The following is a 15,755-nucleotide window of genomic DNA, read 5'->3' on the forward strand; positions in this document are numbered from 1 at the left end:
AGATACAGCCTCAATTCACAACTTAACGTGCGAAAAAAACAACACTCATGCACACGAAAAAAAACTATTTTAAGATGAAACAATTTTGGTGAGAAGGCATGTCATACGATGAAAATAAAAGTAGTCTGACATTAATTATAATTATCGTGGGGCGGTGCTCATCTCATACGTAGAGTTCTGAACCATTCGTGCAAATTCCACGTTACGATGACACGCTCATGATGCACAGGGCGGTCATTGTCAATATCCCCAGAGTGGTATTCAATCCACCTCTGACAAAATAGCCCTAAACTGCATCCGTTCTCAGAATGTGAAAGGAGATTATCGCCTGGATGGGAGAATGCCTGGGACCTACCTAGTGCTGTAAGTTTTGGCTGCAATGTGAGCAGATGAAGAGTTATTGCGTATTGTCTCCTCACATGTCCTGGGTTTCTCTGGGCACTCTGGCTGCCTTTCATAACACAAATAAAAACAAAGATCCCCCGTATAGCCTCAACGGACTGTTGGGACAAGGGCTGTAAGTGAGCTTCACCTATAAAGGCCGGCACGGCGCACGAGAGGGTGGGTGGCCAAAACCACGCCCGGTCGCCTTTGTCTCCCCAGTGGCGATGTTTACACATCACACCAGGAACTCATTTGAGGCTGAGTCAACCCAGGGAAGGCCAGGGAACGGTTCAGATAATCGCCACTGGTGTTGGCCGTGAGCGGGAATCGAATCCGGGTCGCCGGGTTCGTAGCGCAGCGTAGCGCTAACCGCTACACTACCGCTCCCCGCAAACACACACACACACTAATTGAATGGCCAAACATGCAGGGTCCTCCCGGGAAACAAATAAATAAATAGTGAGACTCCATGAGGCTTTCCCTGGATAAACAAAGATAATTACCATATATATTTATTTATCGGCACCAAAGGGATGAAGGAATGTAGGGCTGAGTTGATCCCGTTGTGAGACACGTGCTTTAGCCACCGCAACACTTGGCCAGAGAATGATCTTAAAGAGCACATTTCCATATATATAATAAGGAAATATTAAACAAAACAGAGGGATGCGGTGGCACGGTGGTTAACGCACAACGCTGTGAAACCAGTGGCTTGGATTAAAATCTCGCCCAAGGCTGATTATCGGCATTGAGTGAAATCTGCACAAGACCCACGGCTTCGTCAACCTCCACTGCCCAGCATGGTGACGCGTGGTCACGCAGCCCCAACACCCAACATCGTGTGGAGGGGGTAGGCCTTCATCCAGCAGTGGATTGACAATGTGCTGTGAATGATTACCATTATTATTCACATACACTACATTCAACAACTAAAAAATAGCCAACCCGTTTGCGTGACCTGTGGCTGTGCACCACCGCCCACGCCGAATTAACCAAATAATACATCACTATTATTATTATTTATACACAACAGCTCATAACAACGAAGAGCGCCAACATTCCGAAACGGGCAGCTCGTTTCGTCGAACATTGCATCCACGCCACGTGATTCCTTCTCTCTCTCTGTATTCCCATTACGTCCCGCGACGTGCGTTAAGCCACAATAATGGCAATTTGCAGAGGTATGATGCATGGACGCGTGCAGGGGTCCAAGCATTGATTTTTAAGTGAGCCACAGCGAAGAGGCCATGCAATTTAGGAGAGCGTGCGCGTCCGTGTGTGTGCGTGTGTGTACGCGCGTGTGTGCGGTTAGCGCGCTGCGCTACGAACCTGGCGACCCGGGTTCGATTCCTGCTCACGGCCAACACCGGTGACGATTATCTGAACCGGTCCTGGGCATCCCCTAGGTCGACTCAGCCTCAAATGAGTACCTGGTGCGATGTGTAAACATCGCCGCTAGGGAGACAAAGGCGGCCAGGCGTGGTGTTGGCCACCCACCCCCTCGTGTGCCGTGCCGGCCTTTATAGGTGCTCGCTAACAGCACTTGCCCCTACAGTCTGTTACAGGCTATATGGGGGATCTTTGTCTTTGTGTGCGTATCCGCATAATATAGCAGTGAGAGCGCTGCGCTAAGAACCCGGCCATCCGAATTCGATTCCCGCTCACGGCCAGCACCGGTGACAATTATCTAAGCCGGTCCTGGGCCTCGCCTAGGTCGACTCAGCCTTACATAAGTACTTGGGGAGACGAAGGCGGTCGGCCGTGATGTTGGCCATCCACCTCCTCGCGTTCCGTGCCGACCTTCATAGGTGCTCGCTAACAACACTGGCCCCATCAGTCTGTTAAGGCTACACGGGGGATCTTTGTCTGTTTCGTGTGTACGCGCGCCTACTTGGGCGTGTGTAGATGAAACCGCCATCGCACGCACGCAATTAACACACGTCCCGGTCCCGAGACAGCCACGTCAACACACATGCCCCGAGTGCAGAGCAAAGCGCGGTACAGTGGTTCTCATAAATTCACAGCCAGTCAAGAGTTTTGCTTGCTTGAAGAAGAAAAAAAAATTGTGTATACTGTAAAACATTGGAATCATGGCACATTTCGCCGATGGCTTTGTTGACGGACCGAGTGAAGTGTTTTCCATTACAACAAACGATGTCACGTGTCCGACTCTCGAACAGCTCAGGTGCAGGCGGATATGTGAAAGGGGTTGGATGTGTGAACAACCCGCGGTGCGCACACACTGCATTGGGTGTGCGCGTTTCATGAGTCAGGGGCCGTCCATAAATGACTTCCCCCCCTCTCTCGACACACGGCGTCAAAAAAAGTCAGACCCCCCCCCTCAAAAATAACGTCACAAAGCTCTGTCCCCTCCACCCCCCCAAAACCATATTTTCATTTTGAAAATTAAACATGCTTCAAATCGCTTTAAACTATTGTCATTTTAGTGCATATTTAATGCGGCGCTGCACTCTGATGTTGTAGGAGAAAACATTTATTAACAAGTCTATTTAATTAAGTAAAACGTGTTGTCTATATTTATTTAAAGTTGCGCATTTTGATGTGACGTGACATTTCTCAAACCCCCCTCCCCCTCGTCACACATCGTCACAAATGTCTGACCCCCCCCCTTCCCCTCCAGGTGCGTGACGTCATTTATGGACGGCCCCTCAGCGTGGAGATGCAACAATATCCTGCAAGAATAAAGTAGTTATATGCACGGACAAGAGTCTGTTTCTACACACAATAAAAATCACGTTTGAAAGCCCACGAACCCATCGGCCACTTTAAACCAATCGACCGTCCAGCAGCATCTGTTTGCGCGAGTTAACCGTCAACTGGTTTTGAATTCTCGGCATCTCAACAGCAGAGCGGTGTGGCCTGCGCTGCGAAAAGCTGACGGGATTATCATATTTTACAGACAACAGCCCTCCACGAACACCACCCGAGGCATTTTCAGCCGCGGCACGGTAAAATATAGATGCTGCGAGGTCACGTCCCACTGCTTAATGTACAGCTCATCTCACATTCTGACGCACGTGTAACCCGCTCTGATATTCCAAAAGAGATATTTGTTTTAATTCGACGAAGCACTAATTTTGACGAAACACAACATTGCGATCGGGGACCGCTGATGCAAATCTCTTCCGATATTCGGAAGCCCACTGAAGTTGTGCCACTTTTAAATCTCGATTGAAAACACATTTTCTTGGTCACGTAGAATGGAAATAAAGACAACGACTTTACCGAAAGAACCAAGAAGATGAATCCCTGCAGTCACGAAAGCTTTAAATCGAAAGAAAACACATTTCTTTACAATTGCTCCTAGTGTCCAAGTTCGTTGTCCTTCACCCGGGCCTCCGATTGGTGCGTTTGGCTACGTACGGTGCGAAAGAGGCTCGTACGAAGACATCATTTGTTTTCATCGAAGGGCACCGCGCGCGTCACACAACGATCGGAGCGCGTGGCAACTTCCGTGTCCCGGGATGCTGAAGATTCAGCAGCAGCTGCAGGAAACCCGGCGGCCGCCTTTGGCGACTCGCAAGGAAAGACCCCCCCCCCTACCCACCCATCAGCATGCACATCGATGCGGGCATTCATTACGTGCTTGTGCTTCACAAGAGATTTAAAGAGTGACCTCAACTAATCCCAAGATTGTTCAATATCGATTAACATAAAATGCACCGTGGCGCCTTAATTGCCGTTTTTTGTGTGTGTGTGTGTGGCCACGCCGCGCATGCGAATTTCTCCTCCGCATTCACCCTTTTACTGATGACGACCGCCTGTGTTGCGATCGAAACGTCGTAGCTTTTTTGGTATTTTCTTTGAACCTATCTACGTGACTTTACCGAAGCACCCAAAGAATGCGCCACCGATTGTGCGGCTGGAATGACGTTGACAATTCAAATCGCTGCCTGCAATGATGACCGAGCGCGATTAATATTTCAGCTGCGAGTTGATAAATAATCCAACGCTGCATTTCCACGAACACAAAAAAAAACCGGGGATGGCCAAGTCCGCGAACTGGGCAACAAGCAAGTAGCTGGTTCCTGGTTAAAAAAAAAATGGGGGGGGGGGGGGGTGGGGAAACACGCCATGCTGAGCCGTTCCACAGATGACCAATTGCATATCCGATTAGCTACGTACGGTGCGAGAGAAGTTCAACATACGAGGCACTGCTCGGGGCTCGTTACGAATTTTCATTGGGATCTTGGTGGCGAGATGTTAACTACCTCGTCTGGTATACAGGAGCGTGTAGGCTCGATCCCGACCCTAACGCCTATATCTTTGAATGTTGCATCTTCTCCTCGTGGTCGCGTGGATTTGTCTCCTGGGTCCTCCGGCTTTTCCTTCCACATTTAGAAACATGCATTTGGAATATTTGGCTGCTATAAATTTCCCCATCACGATAAGCCAATTCGTTGAGCTATCTTTTGTGGCCGGGTCGCTTCTGAAAAAGAGCTACGTGGCTCAGTGAGCCTTGCCTGGTAAAATGAAGTAGCTTAGTTTTTTAGTCGTTTTTTTGTGTGGGATTGTTGCTACGAGTGGCAGGAAGGGTCGTGCTCACCTGCAAAGGTGCGTCAGTGCTGAGCGGTGCTTCCCAAACCGTGCTCCGATGTCCTTGCACGTGCGTCGCCGACCACCTGGAGCCAAGGGATGAGACAGATCAAAGCAGATGGTCACACGGGCAACCGAATGGTTGGGTGGACGTGAGCAATGGAGGTGAACTGCCACGTGTAATTCCACGACTCATCCATCATCGCATGCGCCAATGTTGAGTTCACTGCCGGAAGAAGCCCATTATGCTTCGTGGAGCATTCCTGATGGACGGATTTCTTTGCTTTGCTTACTTTTTTCTGCTTGTAAGCTTTTTATTTTGGTGCCATTTCTTAATTTGTTTTTTGCTAATTTTCGATTTTGCATTCGTTGTAGGGGTCTCCATTTGCTTGGTGTTGGGCTTCGTTCTTGCCACGCGTAGCCAGCCGCCTATATGGGATTTGCCCCTTATATAGAATTAATGTACAGCGTTGTGGGATGCTGTTGGCATTAATGATGCCGCTATATAAAATTTAAGGATTATTATAATTCCGCATTCCTACGGTGGGGGTTTGTCTATCGGTAGGGATCGGCTCATTAGTAGAAATGATGAGCCGACCCCTAACGAGGATTTAAACTCGCAACCTTCCGATTGCAAGCCATTCGTTCTCTCGCCGAGCCACCCGGCCATGCATCAAAACAGTGCTCTGCTGCTGGATGAGGGCTCCCCCACCCTCATCATATGTGGATCACGCGGGTTATTTGACCATACGTCGCCATGTGGCCTGATGCGGGTTAGTGAAAGTGGACTGCATAGAAGGGGAAGCATAGAAGTCCAATACAACAATGGATATTGCTGCACTCACCACTACATAGTTTTATAGTCCATAACAACGTGGTGTGCATGGTGACTAACTATTTCCCCAGACTAACCAGGCTCGACCCTGCTTGGCTTCTAAGGTATGACATTTTATTATTCCTGGAGAAATGTGCAACCACCATTGGAACCTCATTTGCCAGTAAAAAAATATGATAATTGTTTTTTTACCCTTCTATCTGGAAACAAAACTGACACCTTTTTTACAAGGAGTCATGTTTGCATAGACCACAAAACCTGCAGTCATAATGCAAACAAAAAACATAACTCTGATAATGTATGCACTGTCCTTGAAGTTGATTGGTCCACACCCGAGACAGCTTTCCTTAGAGCCTAGTCTCACATGGGTTGGACCAAATGACGCCAACCCATGTGAGACTAGGCTCTAAGGAAAGCTGTCTCGGGTGTGGACCAATCAACTTCAAGGACAGTGCATACATTATCAGAGTTATGTTTTTTGTTTGCATTATGACTGCAGGTATTGTGGTCTATGCAAACATGACTCCTTGTAAAAAAAATGTGCAACCACCACTCAATCAGCTTTTGTAGGCTGCTACCGGGGGCTACGTTGTCGTCAGAGGGCAGTGCGTCAAACATATTGTACCCTACTGTGCTCCAACGTCTATGCTCCCCGCGTGGTGGAGCACGGTGAAATAACTGCCGCACAAGAGCTGTTCACGTACGAAAAAAATACGTGCGGCTTTTTAATCGTTTGCCTGCGTGCGATTTGCTTTTCTTTTTTATTTCCTCGTCGTTTTTTTTCTTCTCGGCGTTTCCATTATCAGTGCGGTGAGTGGCAGGCGCGCGCCGCAGAGAATTGCTTCCACGGGCTCCGACCTCGCTTTCGCATCCTGTATTAAACCGTTAAACAGGCTAAGAATTCGGTGTTGTGGGACTTCTCCCAGTGGCTCCATTCATGCCGGTTCAATGGCGTTCACCTTGCGTTCAGAAAGCGCTGCCCTTAAATCCCCACCCCCCGCTCTCGGCGGTGAACAACATCAACGCCCAGTTCACCGGTGTTAGTTTTATTTTTTTGGTAATTTCCAATTATACACCGATGGCGTTATTTGGCGTCAGCCGCCGAAGCAAAGCCGTACTCTATTTGTGAGTCCCTGCAGACAGCGGGGGGAGAGTTCGTTGAGAGCGAACAGCTGCCGGGCGAGACATCGCGTAGTTTCTCCCTCAATTAGCTTCGAACGCAGCAGAGACTTTGCAAAAGTGCGCGGCAGTAAAAATACTCAAGCGCAGGATTCTTTCCGGTGCTGGTTCAGTGTTGGGTTGAAACTGATTAACCCCCCCACGCCACCGTCCCCAGAACCCCTTAATCCTTTCGGTTATTCAGTGAATTGCCACAATTCAGGGTCAGGAGCAGTAGCGCATTACCACTTCTCGCAGATGTTCGCGGTTCGAGCACAGCGGCTGCCCTGGTTAATACTACGAATGTATGAACCAGTGAATAAGTGAACCCCGTTTCACGTGAGACGCTAGGGAACAGATTCCAGGATGGTATCCCTAAGAGTAGACAATGTGGCGCACTTAACCAAATAAGTTGAACGGTCAAAATGACTAAAGTGTTCTTTGGTTCTTTCGGTAAAGTCACGTATAAAGATAAAATAATAAATTAAATAATTAGCAATTTTAATAATAGCATACTTTATTATTTATCTTTATACGTGACTTTACCGAAAGAACCAAAGAGTAATTCCTGCAGTCACGAAAGCTCTAAAATTAAGATTGACTAAAGTGTTCTCAATCTGTGAAAATGTTTGCGTCTCGGTTCTCAGCGTTTGAGTTTTAGCCAATATGAAGTCAGCTACGACATGAAAGTCACGATGTGTGTGCAAGGGGAGAGGAGATGCAGTGGTCAACACATTGCACTGCAAACCTCACCACTCATTACGAAGGCCGGCACGGCATACAAGGGGGTGGTGTGTCCAGCAGCACTTTGCCCGGCCGCCTTTCCCTCCCCAGCTCTGCACCAGGTACGATGGGGCGGGGAGCAAGACAAGCTATCTTGGCATTAGTTGTGGCCAGGAATCAAACACAGCTCACTGGGTTTTGCAGCGCGTTGCACTAACAACTACACCGGGATGTTTGTCGTTGTCTATTTGTGTGTGTGTATGCACATGCAGTCGTCACTGACTAGGCTAAGACCATCAAATCCGTGCTCCATGAGATCCTCTTCCAGAGTGAGGATGCAATGTTCATTTTTCAACTGTCGCACCCCACTGCTTAAACCCGGGATATCGGAGGCACTGGGCTGGCTCCGGCGACACGGCGCATTAGACTCCCGAGAAGCCAAGCCCCGCAATCTATCACTTTTGTGATTCATTCCGCTGTTCTCTCGGATATTACAGCAACTGGGATGCCACATTTAATTTTCTGAGGGATGGGTGGGGGGGAGGGCGAGTTCTCTTGAGAGCTGGGGGTAATTTTCGAAAGAGTTACTCCTCCTCGCGAACAACAATTCTCGATAAGAAAAAACAATTCACTCCTGAAAATGCATAAGCTAATCTTGCTTGAACGGAGTCTAGAAATCCCCTGTTGTTGTCACTTTGCTCTAAATTCCTCACTGCCCACATGTTATCCCCCCCGTCGTGAGGACTCCACATCGCTTGGTGTGGCGGTGACTTTTGCCAAGGTTGGAGACTTCCATAGAAAGGTGAGGGATTGTGTATTTGCAGTGAAGATCATTTTGATGTATTGTTTGACAGAAATATCCGATACCCTGGCCCTTACTTACTTGGATCGGCTCCTGTTTAGTTCACGTTGGAATCCCTCCCTGCGTTGCGACTAATGCCATCTTACCAAGGGTTCCAGTTAATGATCAATTATCCCACCAGTGTTATAATCATATGTGCCTATGTGAACATGTGTGTAATACAGTTTTAAAATGGCGTGTGAGACACAACTAGAACACACACATATATGTCTTTCTCGGAAGAAAAAAAAAATCCGATTTTCAAACTAATCTTAAAATAGGCCCTAGGTATAAAATGGCAGATAATCCAGTAAAAAAAATTGTTCCAGAGTCATCCGGGGTCATTTACATTACCGTTGGTAGGGCTATTTTAATAAACACAAGAGACAGGATGGATAAGTTCAAAGGTCTCGCATAATGCAGCATGCATAATGTACGTTGCCTCAGTAATCCACCCCCCCCCCTCTACATTGCGCAAGAGCGCAGAAGGGTAGTCAACACATCTACGCCTCTATATAAGGAACGAAATAGTAAGACTTCTCCACAAATCTGGCTGTCGCCTGATGAAGCTAGTTGTAATTACTGGTAAAACATTGTACTCAGATTGTAAATGTTGTAGCTTGGCTCTCCAACACACCGGTGTAGTGCTGCATTGGTGACGACTTGGCCACGTTCTGTTTATGTGACAACCCTTACTAGTTGGCTGTGTCGGGTGGTGGCGGGTTTTAACGACACATTTCTATATTTACGCGATCTCACCCAAAAAAACCTCTATGGACATCAACAACGAATTGAACTAGCAACTACTTGGCATGTTTTGACCACAAACTCCGGTCGTCCTCGCATAGGCTTTTGGCTAACCGTCGAACAAAGACGGTCACTGTATATGCACTTCTGTGGCCGTCTGGAACGCTCTTCTTTCCGAGATGAGGAAGCCACTGGAGCTATGCACTTTTAAATATAGATTGAAAAATCACTCCCTTAGAACAGCTTTTTGCGTTTAGTTTGCTGTCTTTTCCCCGCACCTCCGATTAGCACGGTTGGTTACGTACAGTGTGAAAGAAGAACAACATACATCAATACATCTCAACTGTCATTGTTTCAAATGCTTCCTTTTTATTTGCTTTTGAAGATCACTCACGCTTTTTACCGCAAAACAAACAATAACCTTGACCATCTACGTCAAGGTTAAGTTGCCAGCATTTCAAAGCAGGAGTTCAAACCACCGTCTTATGATGATGATGATGATCATTAAATTACGGAGGATACAATCATGAACACCATTGGTGTTTATTTTCCGTTAGCACACTCGACTTGTAATCCAGAGGTCACCGGTTTGATTCGATCTGTCGGCGTGGCAGATTAATCAATTCGGCAAACTTCTAAAATCTCACCGCCTCTGTCCAATGGGCAGTATATATGGGCACACCGCAATCGATTGGAAGGTCACCTGCTGTGGGGGAAAGCGTGGGTACTCTATTCCAAGACATCTGGCCAGCATGAAAGAGTGGGTTAAAAGGTATGTGCTTTGAAATTAGTTCGCACCGTACGTAGCCAACTGCGATAATTGGAGTGCTCTCTAGAGCTCCCTCTATTAGAGGCCCTTCTAGCAGCAGTGGTGCGAGCGGGCAATTGCAGGGATGCACCTTTAACTTTTAACCTTGAAAAGTAATGATGACATCACCTCCAGCGGAACTTTGCATGCTTTTTCATTCACTGTAATTTATACAAATACTTTTTTTTGCCCAATTATCCAAGAGGTTTGGTGCAAGATTGTCTTGTCAGAGTTCCATAAATTACTTGAAAGCAAACTACTTAAACTAAATTAACATGAAGAGTGGCCAAGACTTTACCAAATCATTTATCTCCAGAGGAATTTCAAATAAATGGTTTCTGGTCTCACCGATTTGCATGGATGGTTTATAATGAGTGCAAAGGAAAGTGAAAGAAATGGCTAAAGGGCATGATCCATAACAAGGCATTGGGGAAAATGAAATTATTATTTTCTGTGCAGCAAAGAGCCCCTGAAGAGAATGCGATTGAGGATTTCTAAATGACAAAAACATAGTCAATGGAATTGATGAAGTAAAGTTATTCTAATTTAATTCAACTGATTACAGAATGACAACGTGCACAAAATGGAAAAAAAAATATCAAAAGCCGGTGCCGATGTTTTATCGTGCACACATAATAGAAGGTTAATTGGAATTTGTTTTATTTTGCAAATGGTGATCCTGTATTCCATCGGCTCGTTTGAATATTTAAACAGAATATGAATGTGCTTGCGTGTCAAAGCGGATCGAGGCATGGGGCTATATGTGAATGAAGGTCACACATCGATCTTCGACGATTAATCAATTAAGTCGATCAATCGACTGTCAATTATAATCAACTACATTTGTGTTGCTCGATTATTAGTGCCACGCGATGCAGCTTGTGATGCATTGAGTTGAAAACTTGTTTTCTTTAGAGATGACTTTTGCGTTTCGTTTGTTTTTCCTTCCCCGCACTTCCAATTAGCACGGTTGACTATGTACGGTGCGAAAGAAGTCCAACATACACAGTATACGTGACATCACTGAGTCCCACCCATCACTTCCGGTTCAAATGGATATTTCGTGTTATCCGATTAGTAGAGAAATTGAACGGATATAAATGGTAGAGTAGTTTATTGCTGGACTTAATCATGAATCCCGATAACCCAGGTTCTATTACCATGTTTTTGTTTTACCGCAGAGAACAAGAAATATATGCAAAGGCCAGTTGCATGATACAATGAGGCAAGATGAGCCGTGATGATTAACGCGTACATCACAATATTGCTGACGGCGAAGTCATGTAGGTAAAACATTAAAATTAAAAAAAGTAAAATAAAAAAATAAAATCACGACGTTTCAGAGGCAACACAAGCATCCGTCTTCAGGTGTGTTGCCTCCGAAACGTGATTTTTATTTTATTTTACTTTTATTAATTTTATTTTTTTACCTACGTGACTTTACCGAAAAACCTAAGAATATGAATCCTTGCAGTCACGAAAGCTTCAAATCTAGAATTGCTGACGGTGGTCAAACGAAGGCAGCGAGGGAAGTTTTTGCATACGCCCAAACGCATTTGATGACACACCTGAGTAGTGGCGTAACGCTGCCCAATGGTGCAATGGTTACCACACTGAACTTGCAATCCAGAGCAAGTTTATCCTTATTACGCCCTCGTTTCTCAGATCAGCAGGGCCTAACTACCTCCACTTGCACGACACGCCCTCCCCCCCCCCCCGAGCCTCACGCGTCGGCGAGACCCTAACCCAGTGTTCTTCACTCATTCTCAGGGGGGGAGGGCCACCAAACCATTTGAAACCATTGGGGGTTTGACATCAACACGATGATGATGGGGGAGTGGTTTCACCATTTCTGTATTGTCGGGGACCACCAGGGGCAGCCAGGGGGCCGCGGGCCTTGCAATGGAGAACACTGCCCTAACCCATGCCTTCATCGCATCGACCACTGCACCGCTCCCGTCTATGTCATGCACACATTGCTCATCTGCAAACTAGGGATGGTGCGAAATCATGTTGCCATATCATCTTCTTGGTTCTTTCGGTAAAGTCACGTAGAAGGGAAATAATAAAATAATATAAAAATAAAACATAATAAAATAACGTGACTTTACCGAAAGAACCAAGAAGATGAATCCCTGCAGTCACGAAAGCTTTAAATCGAAATTCATGCTACCATACTTCTCACCCTCAACCACGTATAAGACCACATCGCCCCGATCCTCAGATCCCAGCACCGGCTTCCAAAACAACACCGAGTGAACTCAAAGAATGTCCTCGCCATCTTCGAGGTCCTCCGTGGACTCAGCGCCACCTCGAACTCAAATCGTATCTCACTCATGCCCTCACTCATACACGTCCTCTGGTCGAGCGCCTCCGATAAGCATGGTGTGAACCTCCGATTAGCACGGTTGGCTATGTATGGTGCTAAACAAGTTCAACACACACGCGTACAAAATACAGCAACTGAGGTCTATTCTTGAAACTCTCAGTCATAAGTCTGCTTAATGGCTGGTCACTCCTTGTCTGCTGCTTCCCCCACAGTCATGAAATCTCTATCTGGCCATCCGTGCTACTGCCTTCCAGTTACATTCCAGGTACATTCCAGGTGCAAGACTTTCAACTTCCCCTCTGCCCGTGACTGTCTCTTCTCCATGAAGTGTTTTCCATTGCAGCTTTCCTTTAAAAAAAAAATTCCCATTTTATTTTCGGGCGGTCCCGTCATGCACATGCCCCACTATTTTGTATGGCACCTCGACATGTAGTTGCTTTTAAAAAAAAAGTATGCTGTGAGACACAGCTGATGGGTGCCGTTCACGATTTTAACAGAACGACGAAAGGAAATTCTGCGATGTCTCAATCCGCGGGCAAAGCATAACTCATATTCTTAGGTTTTTTTGGTAAAGTCACGTAGGTAAAACATTAAAATTAATAAAAATATAAATAAAAATCACGTTTCGGAGGCAACACAAGCTTCCGTCTTCAGGTGATTCTTAGCTTCCATCTTCTCACCTGAAGACGGAAGCTTGTGTTGCCTCCGAAACGTCGTGATTTTTATTTTTTATTTTTATTAATTTTAATGTTTTACCTACGTGACTTTACCGAAAAAACCTAAGAATATGATTCCTTGCAGTCACGAAAGCTTCAAATCTAAAGCATAACTCACTTCTGTAGGCAGCCATAAGCCAGTGGTAGGGGTTCCGCATGCCTATGGCGGGTGCCAATCTCTCCGTAGCATGACCAACGTTGAATTTCCACTAAGTGGTACTTCATGGTAAATCCCTATTACAGGGAGACTTTCATGCAACTTCCTTTTTTTCTTCAACTGTTTGGTCACCGATGGCCACATAAACATGCGCGTGCCGTTGTCTCGTCAGATCTCGGAAGTTAAGGAAAATGTGAGCGTGCTCAATGAGTGCGTGGTTGGGAGAACGCCTGAGAAACACCACGTACTCTAGGATTTGGGGCTGCAAGGTGGCCAGTATATGAAAGTACAGAATTGCATGAATTGCATCTGTGCAGAGCTTTGAGCATTACCCCCTTCAAACGTATGGATTCTCTCCAGGCACCCACCTCACCCACACTTGCCTAACCCCAATTAATGGAACTGGCCAAACAGGCTCCATAAAGGGCCCTCCTGGAGAAGGTTGACGAGCAGTTAGTGAGGCTTTCTTGCATAAACAAATTACATTTCGCTTAAGAAGTTGCTGATTTAAGTGGTACAACTGACGCTGCTACCACAATTGCAGGAGCAAATTACGTTTTAATTGCTTTAATAACACGTTCTGAATTGCATTGCTCTCGTGCAAGAGTCTGAACAATTTCTCTGGTAGGATGGGAGATGATTTCGTTCAATTTGTATATTTTGCTCCTGAACATGTAAAAAATTACTTAATAGCTCATCCAATTCCTCCGGTAAAAATAAATATTCTGACTCTCATTCTGAAACGCGACAGTATTTCATTGAGCGCACTTGACGGTTAAACATTTCTGCAGAGCGAGACGTCTCTGGTTCGTGTCAATTAAAGCGTGTCCCCTGCCTTACGGTCACGAACGAGTGTCGGTGGAAGTCTTTATTTTTGTTTCTTTCTCCCGTTGATAAATATGCAATTGCAGAATAGCACATGTGCAATGAGTCATAGGTGCAAAACACAATTATTCATCCATTATCGCTTTTTTTTTCTAACCAACAGAAAAGCCAACCAACGCTGCACATAATTGCATTCGTCATAATACAATCCGCATTAGCGAGCGTGCGGAGGCTTTGGGCATGTGTAAATGTATGCAGTGTTTTCATTTTTGTTAAGTGAAGGGATTGTAACCTTTGAGAGAAAAAAAAGAGCCAAAGGCCATTTTTATATATATATTATTTTATTTCTGGACACATCTGCCAATGGGCAGAATTAAGGTTCTGCACATGAATAACCTACTCAAAGAAATGCACACTAATATATATATACATGCATATATTCCAGCAGGAATTTGATTTATCAATTCAGGGCAAATCTCTTGACTCGAGAATTTTTTTGTTACATTTTTTGGCACATTTTCAAACCCGCTTTATTTACATTCACATGTCGGTCGCTTTCGCTCTCAAATGAGGCGGACGCTCATTTCCGTGCAACTGAACAGGGGGAGGCAAAGTGTAGCACAGCGCAACACATTTGTCCACGCTGCGTAAAGCCAATTTCTGAGCATAGGCCGGACCAATTGATTATTTAGATGAATTCAACGGTGGTGGCTGTCATCTGTCGATAGTGGATGACACCCCGGACGTTCACGTGAAATCAAGGCGTTCATGTCTACGCAGGTTTATGCGCATGCAGCTATTTTTAAATCCTTTATATTAAGTTCACTTGCTCGCATGGCCTTGTGGGAGCCTCGGTACTGATAAAGTTTCGTTATTTTAGTTTGTCTTCTGGTACGTCATCGGAACTTGAAGGGTTAATAGTGCGCTAAAGTACCTCACTACAACAGTCTTATTCCTATTTAGAATATCTCCCAATGAGAATATCTTCCACTTGAGTTAGCGAAACGTCTCCTCGCTCTGCACCCACAGTGTGCTTTAGAACTGTCAGAGGACTAGTACTTGAGCATAATTCATTTTACTTGTTTGCTCACTAAATCTCCGTTCATTTTCAGGAGTGCCCTGCTAAGCTTTTGGGGGGAGGGGGTAACGGTTGTCATGTGTTGTCCCAATGAATTAATGAATACATTCGCCAGTAATTTTTCTAATTTGAACCATGCCGCAGGAACGCAATGTATGTATATGTATGCATGTTTGTTGAACTTCTTTCACACCGTACATAGCCAAGCATGCTATTCGTAGGTGCAGGGAGAGGACAACTAATTAAAAACAATGGCCCACTCTACCTGACCCACTGTGGAGCAAGACAGCATATTAACCAGGGCATCCTGTTGGATCGAACCACGATCCACTACAACATGTGGCGGCTGCACTATCACTGAGCCAGGTCACTGCCCCCGTTACTGATACATAAACTGAATATCAGTAAACACACATAGCTAAACAAAGTCTTCACACTTATATGTACTGAACCGCAGTTGAGAAACACCTAATTCATCATGAAAAAAACGTACTGGGAACAGAAACTTATATAACCTGCAGACGTTCTGAGCAATGGCCCTTTTCAAAGCACAGAGAGAAGTTGAACATTGTTCTTGTTTAATGCCATTTATTGACT

General features: G+C 45.6%; 1 protein-coding gene across 1 annotated transcript in view; it reads right to left on the minus strand.

The window, feature by feature from the left end:
* Nucleotides 1-15,755, minus strand: part of LOC133354268 (leucine-rich repeat and immunoglobulin-like domain-containing nogo receptor-interacting protein 3) — a 160,605-nt gene that overhangs the window by 116,278 nt on the left and 28,572 nt on the right. The window contains 1 exon segment of the mRNA XM_061570980.1: nt 4,952-5,027. The gene's annotated coding sequence lies outside the window, so the exon portion shown is untranslated.

The sequence above is a fragment of the Lethenteron reissneri genome, chromosome 46 (assembly GCF_015708825.2).
Source record: "Lethenteron reissneri isolate LAM-NWPU_2019-01 chromosome 46, ASM1570882v1, whole genome shotgun sequence".
Taxonomy (NCBI): Eukaryota; Metazoa; Chordata; class Hyperoartia; order Petromyzontiformes; family Petromyzontidae; genus Lethenteron; species Lethenteron reissneri.